Here is an 8,298-nt window from a genome sequence, read left to right as displayed (position 1 = left end):
CAAACCCTAGAAATTAGGGTTTCATTAAACAGCGTGGACTCGCCGAGTCCAAACGCGAACCCGCGTGCAAAAACCGCGATCCTACTCGGCGAGTTTAGACTCCAACTCGCCGAGTCTCCTCACAACACCCAAAAATAAAAGAATAAAAATAATACCTGGGAATCCGGATGTCACAGCATGGAACAAGAAGGTATGGATCAAGAGGGCATGAATTAGGATGGAATGGGTGCACAAGGGTTGAATCAGGAGGGAATCAATGAGAATGGCATAGGTGAGGAGGGCATGGAACAAGAAGGTATGGATCAGGAGGGCCTGGTTGTGGAGGACATGGGTAGGAGGCCAAAATTGAGAAAGAGGAAAACTTCAGAGAGGATAACAAAAATACAATTGAAGAAATTGGTGGTTGTCAAACATGGGAAGGGGATGAGTTCATCCAACCCACTTAGTCTAGATTACGGTGTTTCTAACCCATCCTTTTGTGAAGAACATGTACAAACTTTTTGGCTTTAGGCAACCGTTGATAGCCCCTTTTGTTGATAGCTCCTTTTGTTGATAGCTCCTTTTGTTGATAGCAAGGTTGTACAAATCGTTTGACGGTAGCTCGACGGTCAACTGGTGTTAATGAATTAATTGGTCTTGGTGGAGATTAATCGAGGATTAATCGGGGACCATAAATTATTAATAAAATATTAAAATTAATTAAATATTAATATATCTTAAGAAAAACAAGTACTTCAAAATTAGAAAATAAGAAAAGTTGTAATTTGGAAATTTGGAAATACGAAAATATGAACATTTTGGTATAATACTTGAAATTTAGAAAATTTGAAAATTTTGGAGTAAAAAAAGAAAGTTGGTTTTTTGAACTTTTTAAAAAAAATTATAAAATTTTTTGACCTTTTTTTTTTTTTGACTTTTTTTCGATTTTTTTTGACTTTTTTCGACTTTTTCGATTTTTGTTGACCGATTAATCCCGCCAAGACCGATTAATCCCGCCAAACCCGATTAATCCTAAATTTCTGATTACTACCCTAATCCTCGACGGTTGGAGAACGTTAAACGATTAATCCACGATTAATTGTCGATTAATCCCGATTTCTGCAACCATGGTTGATAGCCATATAAAGTATAGGCTTTGGGCCCCTTGATTATGTTTTGTACAAAATTTTGGTTAATATTACATGTTCTATGGTAAACATGGTTAATGAATCTTTAACTTGATTAACTTGTGTATGTTTATGTTGTGTTTGATTTGATTCTATTGTGTATGTTAATTGATTACAACCATGTTTGATTCCTGCCATAATTGATTTCGGTCATGCATGATTCCAACCATACTTGATTCCGGTCATGCATGATTCCAATCATTATTGATTCCATTGTTTATTAAACATGTTTGATTATATTCTATATTCATTCCATTGTTTATTGATTCAATTAATTAATGATTCCATTCATGTTTCATTCCATTCATTGTTTCATTCCATTCTATTCACTCATGATTACATTCGAAGCACTTATGACTCATACATAAACATAAACTTGTTAATTCATTTCACTTGAGAAAAGGACACACCATGATTTCCATACATCTTCTGTCTATCCTAAAAGACACCAAAACACAATCAAAACACATAAAAGACACCAACACACTATTTTCCATACATCTTCTGTCTATCCTACAAATCCTTCAACATCACCAACACAAAAACAAAAGAAACCATGAACACATAAAAAAAAGATTTCCATTTTCCACCTTGTTCTCCATTCTGGACTTTAATGGCCACTCCTTCCACGAGTTGATTTGCCACTGGTTGTTCCACAATGTCCTCAAAAAATTTCCCTTCAACTTGTTGTTGTCCATAGTCCCTGAAAATTGCATTGTTCTCCAAATTAACATTGTTGTGAAATTCTAGTAAGAGATTTGCATACCAGTGATTTGGTAGAGGAGGATCCACCCATTGGAAGAACTTGCAGTCTTTAAGTGCATCCTGGTAATTTGGGCAACCTATAAACCTTCTTCCTGGGTTAAAGGGAGTCCACGAAGTCCATTTTCCAACGGGATCACCGCAATATCACCTGCTTCTCAGTCGATTCATCACTCTTCGATTTGAACTTCTGCTTCTTACAGAAGATGAAGACGACATTGGAGGCTCCTCCTCCTGCTTCGATTTTCGCCTGGTCCGATTTTAGGGCACGAAAGGAACGAATGATGTATATATTTAAGTTTCGTTAAGTCCACCTAAACATGCCCAGTCCATGTAGACTTCTTTAACCGGGAAAATGAGGGTCACCGGATAATAAAGACTAAATTGTCTGGTTTATCCGGTTTATTGAGTTTTTTCATTCAAAAAAAAAAAATTAGGACTTTTTTAAAACTTTTGCCAAAATATAGGGACTTTACTGTAATTATCCTAAAAAATTAAGATAATAAAATTGGATCCCTAATAAAATACAACAATTTCTTATCTTTTAACGTGTGAAAGAAAAATAAAGAAAAACTGATAACAAAATGAAAAATAAAATGTGACCATACTGAGTCAGTACACAGAGGAGATATGGATATGGATATTTTCAATTTTATATTAATAAACTCGATCCTAAACGATGGGGCGGCTGACACAAAATTCGAACCGACCCGGATTTTTGTTTTCTATTAAGGATCTCTTCTATTAATCGTTACAGTGAGTTTCTTTACGCTGCAAATTTTAGGGTTTTAAACCTAAGAAACTGAAAATAATTAGATAGCTTCTTGAAATTTTCCGATATTCATTGGCCGGGACGACAATGATTTACGACGTCAACTCGCCGCTGTTCCGATCCTTTCCGAGCCAGAAGGGAGGTTCGTCCGATAAAAGGTAACTTTTTACCCATTTCAACATTCGAACTTGATATTTGTGTCTCTCGTTTATGGTTTCTATTTCATAGTACATTGGTTGGTTTTCTATTTGAGGGTTCGGGAGTGTGTGATAGTTAATGATTTCATCGTTTTTTGGTGGGGATTCTGTTTTTCTTCTTCTTCTTTTTATTGATACTCAATTTGATAGATAAAGAGTCACACCCGCACTATGATGTTAAATGGATCTAAACATGTTTGTCTTTTTATTTGAAAATTGCTAAGCTTCTAAGAGAAAAAAAGCTTTCAAAAAGATTAAACTTTAGAACAAGTGCTGCAATTAGAGTAATCTTGTTAAATTGGAAAGAAATCCATATCAATTCTGCATTGGGAAGGTTCTACATTTGAACTAAAAATCTAACTGTAGTTCTCTTTTTCAAAAGATAAAGGGTTAGGAGGAAGTTTGGTTTTTATGTCATTCCACACTTACCTTATATCTTAGCTTCTGTATTAGAGCAGTTCATTTAAGGCACTCACATATGCTATGTAGATGCTAGAAAGAAGATAGACACAAGAAGTTTTCAATTAATTTCAGGCTTTTTTGACTAAATTTGACAGAGTCCAATTAATCCTAAAAGAAAACATGTAATTAATTGTAAGAAAGTCGTGAACTTTAAATAAAAAATAGAGAAATTAAATATCCTCCTACTTTTTTTCCTATAAATCCTACTACCCATTCAATTAAATGATGACATTTTAGTATATTAAAATAATATTAAATGCACATTAAATGTAACCCATGTCATTCTTAAGATTTGTAGGAACTACCCATTCAATTAAATGATGACATTTTAGTATATTAAAATAATATTAAATGCACATTAAATGTAACCCATGTCATTCTTAAGATTTGTAGGAACAAAGAGTAGAGGATATTTAATTTCTCTAAAAAAATAATAAGTTTTTAATAAATTGGAAAACAGTAATCACTTCTAGTTTCATGTTTGAATTCTAAAAATCGTATCATGTTAAAATTTATTAGTTTTGCGTTTACACACCGACACTGTTTTGAATGTTTACACACTAAAATTCAATGAATTAAAAAAATAAAATAAGTCCTTAAAAATCTAAAATGTTCAAACAATAATAAAAATATTCAAATTAAAATCAAACCCTACTCCCGCCATGACCACGTGCTAATTAGCTGGACACATGTTGATCGTTGCTTAAACGGTACGAATTTGATGTGAAAATAGGCCTTGAATGGAATAACAAAATGATTTTATATGAAAGAATGAGATAATAGAAGAGAAGTTTAGAAGCTTTTTGAGGGTTGAATGACATAATTTTCATCCATCTATATATCTATTTATAGGGAAAAAGAGAGACGAAAAGAGCTGGAATTGGATTATGATTAAAAAAAATTGAAAAGAAATTTGTTTAATAAAATCTGAGTGCTCAGATAAAAAACTCAGAGATCTCCACTTTTTTTTTTGTTATAAAATCGGAGTGAGTAATTGGAATTGAGTTACTGTTTAATCGGGACTACAAAATCTCACGACCTTTCAACAGAATTCCCAACAATATGTTTTTTTTGACATGTTCAAATATATATTTTTTATTTTTTTAGAGCTTAACTTTATGTTCATATGCCAGAGTCTTGGATAATGCAGTTTTATTTTACTGATCCATTGTAAATTATGTTTCTTTTATGTTAAAAAGCGGATGTTTTATCCTAACAAAGCCTTTTCTTTATTTGTTGACGTCTTCAGAAAAACTGAGGAACAAAGGCCTTTCATGAATGAGTAACAAATCATGCGTATTCTTAAACATAAGTCATCATTTACATCTTTTGACTTTTTAAGAAAGTTAATTTAGTTCACCAATCATTCATTTGTTAGCCTCTTTTTTATGGTAATTCTTGTATGTGTAAAAGACATGAATGCCCTTCTCTTCAACACCATCAGAAATAGCCCGAAAGCTTATCGAGGTCTCTCTGGTCTTGACTCGTGTAGTAAATACAGCCTCTTTGATGTTAAAGATTTATTCTTGTTTGGGAATGCATATATTTGAGCTTTAGGTAGCCAATCAACATCAAACTTAAAAGTGTTTTATAATGACATTGTTGGGGAAAAAGTGGCCTCATTTTTGCTATTGATTATTTATGTGGATAATAATGGTGGTGGTTGGCATTTTTGGTGCATAATACCTACTTTTACGTAGGTTCTTGAAGATTTGAACTTTGAAAAGACCCCTTTTAATTCTCTAAAAACCCGAACATGTTATGCCGTTAATTTATTACAAGTTTATAATGATGGTAATATTGAAAATATCAAAATGGAGAAATTAGTGGGGCCGATCAACTTCATATTTTAAAAGAGAAATTAAATATCATCCTACCTTTTGTTTCTACTTTTCTTCCTACCTATTTAATATGAATATGTATATTATGAAAAAAATATACTTAAGGTAAAATTGTAAAAAAAATTATAAACTTAAGGGTAAAAACGCAAAAAAATGGTAAACTTAAGTGTTTTTTTACAAATTTAATATAATGGTAACCTGAAAAACCTGTTATCACCGGTAAAAGGGTAAAACCGAACATTTTTTCGAAAATGTTTGGATAAAAACGGACATAAATTTCAACTTTGGGCAAAACCGATAAAACCCTGAAAACTTGATGGTTTTTATGACATTAACCCATATCATCACTATATAATAAATTGTTCTCATATGTTTGGACAATGACAAATCTATCCAAATAATAAACCCTATTATTGAAAAAAGTATTAAAAGACAATAAAATAAAATGCATAGGCATAACAATCAATTAACCAAGATGTATTAACTTATTGACCTGCAATCCTAACCTCCTCCAAGCTTGCGTTCAATTAAAAAAATTATGTAAAAAAAAACAACAAAGTGAAATCTATTATTTAATTATTTTAAAGTCAGTTAGGAATATCATTATCAGTAAACTCATCACACAATCGTGGAAGTTGACGTTTCTTTGGTGTTATTGAGGATCGTATACATTAGTTTTTAGAAGAATCAAATTTAATATCAACATAAGCCGTATAATTGTAAAAATACAACACGACAATAAGAATCATGAAAATTAAAAATAATAGAACATAAGAGATGACAAGAACAACTGAAGTAAAAATCTTCCCTAATAAATAAACAACATTTTGCAATATGTCACACTCTTATTGATTGTGGCACATGTCATTTTGTGGTTATTTTTAATTAAGTTTTTTCCACATGATATTTTGTGGGTTTTTTTTTCATTTTATTAAATTTCACATAATAGTTAAATGTAATAATTTCAATAAATACAATAATAAATGCATATCAATTTCATTAATTGATTTACTTCTAATTTTAAATTTTCTAAATTAAAGTTTTATTAGTTTCCTTTATTTATTTATCTAAATTATTTGTTTAATTTAAAAGAAAAACACAAATAATTTAATTTTAGTAATACAATATTTTTCTATTTTTTTCTTATAATTGAAACTTCTTAAATGTTTAGAATTTCATATTTTTTCTTTAAAATGAACCCATGTAATATATGGGTCTTACACCTAGTATTGTCATGTAGTAAGGACAAATAAAAAATTTAAACTCCACCATCTTTTAAAGTAGAGATAGAGATAGACATGTTACAAATATGATCTTTAATATTATCATGACCAACTTAATTATAAATATTGATCACAATAATAAAAAACATACTAAAAAACATAATCTAACTTTATAAAAAGTTATATAACTTAACCCATACATTATCACTTCCTTCTTTCCAAATCATTGACATCGGTTATACTCTATCTGTCCCAAATTGATAGTCCCATTTTGATTTTTGAAGTTTTTTTCTCTTCAACTTTGACCTTAAATATTCTTATTTGTGTTATGAATTACTTGATAAAACTTTTAACAATGAAAAAACATTTAAAATACAATCCATTCATATAATTTGCATCAAGTATTATCTATTAGAAACAAAAATATTTAAGGTCAAAGTTGAAGAAAAAAGACTTCAAAAGTCAAAAGTGGACTATCAATTTGGGACGGAGGTAGTACATTTTTGAAGACCATCATTTTCTTTAGGGAAAATGTCACCGTAGCCCCACGAACTTTCACATTTTGGTTTAAAAGGTCCCTATTGTTATTTTTTGGCTTTATAAGGGCATGAATTCTCTTTTTACCGGCTAATTAGGGATTTTGCCCCAATTCAACCGGTTTCTTTGCCTAGTCATCACCTAACTCAGTTACAGAGTCAACTTACCCAACTCAGATGACACATCAACGACTCACTAACGGGTTGCCTTGCTTGGGCCCTAAGGGTACAGTGATCACCCAATTCATCACCCATTTTTGTTACCAATTTTGTGAGATTCACCAAAATGTCAGGTTGTCAACCATCTCATTGTATCTTAACATGAAATCGAATTAGGGATTTTTGGATGATGCAGAAGCGTATGGATGAAGTCCTTGACCTGGCTCTAGCCATCGAAATGGTGGAAAGGGCATCTAGGGTCGGGGGCAGAAGCCGGAGCCAACGGACAACAATTGATGATTTTTATCCATGATTGTTAAATCTTTTACTCATCTGTTCTGGAATCGATCTTTGTGAGTAATAGCATTATTGACATCAATTTTGATTTTATCAATTCATTCTTTGTTTAAAAAAGTCTATTTACTCATTCTCGTTTCAACATCAATTTAGTTTCTTGTTTATGTCATTCAATGAAATTAATGATGATATGAAGATTCGATGTTTTAAAGTTTTGAAAATACAGATAATTGTGGTAATGAACTTGACTGATGAGCTGTTTGATCTTAAGATCGATTTGAAGAAGTGGGATTTGGTGTTTATGATGTGCTGGGTTCCGAATGGTTAATTTAACTCACAGGTTGTGTCATACGAGCGAATGAAATCGTGACAGGAACTCAATGGAATGAAATCGTGTTTGTAAGGGTGTTCTTGTGAGTCAAACTAAAAAGGTCAAAATTAGAATTATTGATCTGTGAACGGTGTAATCGGATTTGAAGTACAGATATCAGAAGCGCAACTTTCATCTGCCATCGGAAATTGACTTGATGTTCTTATGGGTTAATGGGAAAGTCAAAATTATGTTAGCTGCGAACGTTTGACTCGGATATGGCGTTGTGTTTGATCGATTTGGACGAATGGGTTCGTTGTTGGATACTTGACTTATCTCAGATTCTGAATTGGGGGTCGACGGATGCAGCTTGCTGAGGTGTGCCAAGGAGTGCGAGTATGTCTCCAGCGGTGGCGGTGGTCGTTGTTTCTTGGAGTTGACTTTCGGAATTGAGATGGAATGATAACGGGGGTTGGGGGTTGGGGGAGAGTAAGACGAAGAAGAAGCAATGAGAAAGAAAGAAAGAAAGAAATGATGAATGCTATTTTGAGGGGAAGTGATGATAATGGCGAT

The 8,298-nt window shown here is 32.2% G+C and overlaps 2 long non-coding RNA genes across 2 annotated transcripts; one reads left to right on the top strand and one right to left on the bottom strand.

Annotated features, from left to right (window-relative positions):
• Window positions 1-1,533: 1,533 nt before the first annotated feature.
• LOC145055466 (uncharacterized) lies at window positions 1,534-2,520 on the bottom strand. Its single transcript, XR_013685192.1, has 2 exons — window positions 1,933-2,520; window positions 1,534-1,869 (listed from the first exon to the last, which is right to left on the bottom strand). It is a non-coding gene; the product is annotated as an uncharacterized LOC145055466 (long non-coding RNA).
• Window positions 2,521-2,702: 182 nt separating this feature from the next.
• Window positions 2,703-5,072, top strand: LOC145055465 (uncharacterized). The gene is made up of 2 exons (XR_013685191.1): window positions 2,703-2,858; window positions 4,609-5,072. It is a non-coding gene; the product is annotated as an uncharacterized LOC145055465 (long non-coding RNA).
• The last annotated feature ends 3,226 nt before the right edge of the window (window positions 5,073-8,298 follow it).

Source organism: Lactuca serriola, chromosome 5 (genome assembly GCF_051521515.1).
Source record: "Lactuca serriola cultivar US96UC23 chromosome 5, Lser_US96UC23_V15, whole genome shotgun sequence".
NCBI lineage: Eukaryota > Viridiplantae > Streptophyta > Magnoliopsida > Asterales > Asteraceae > Lactuca > Lactuca serriola.
This window is presented reverse-complemented; position numbering and strand designations above follow the sequence as displayed.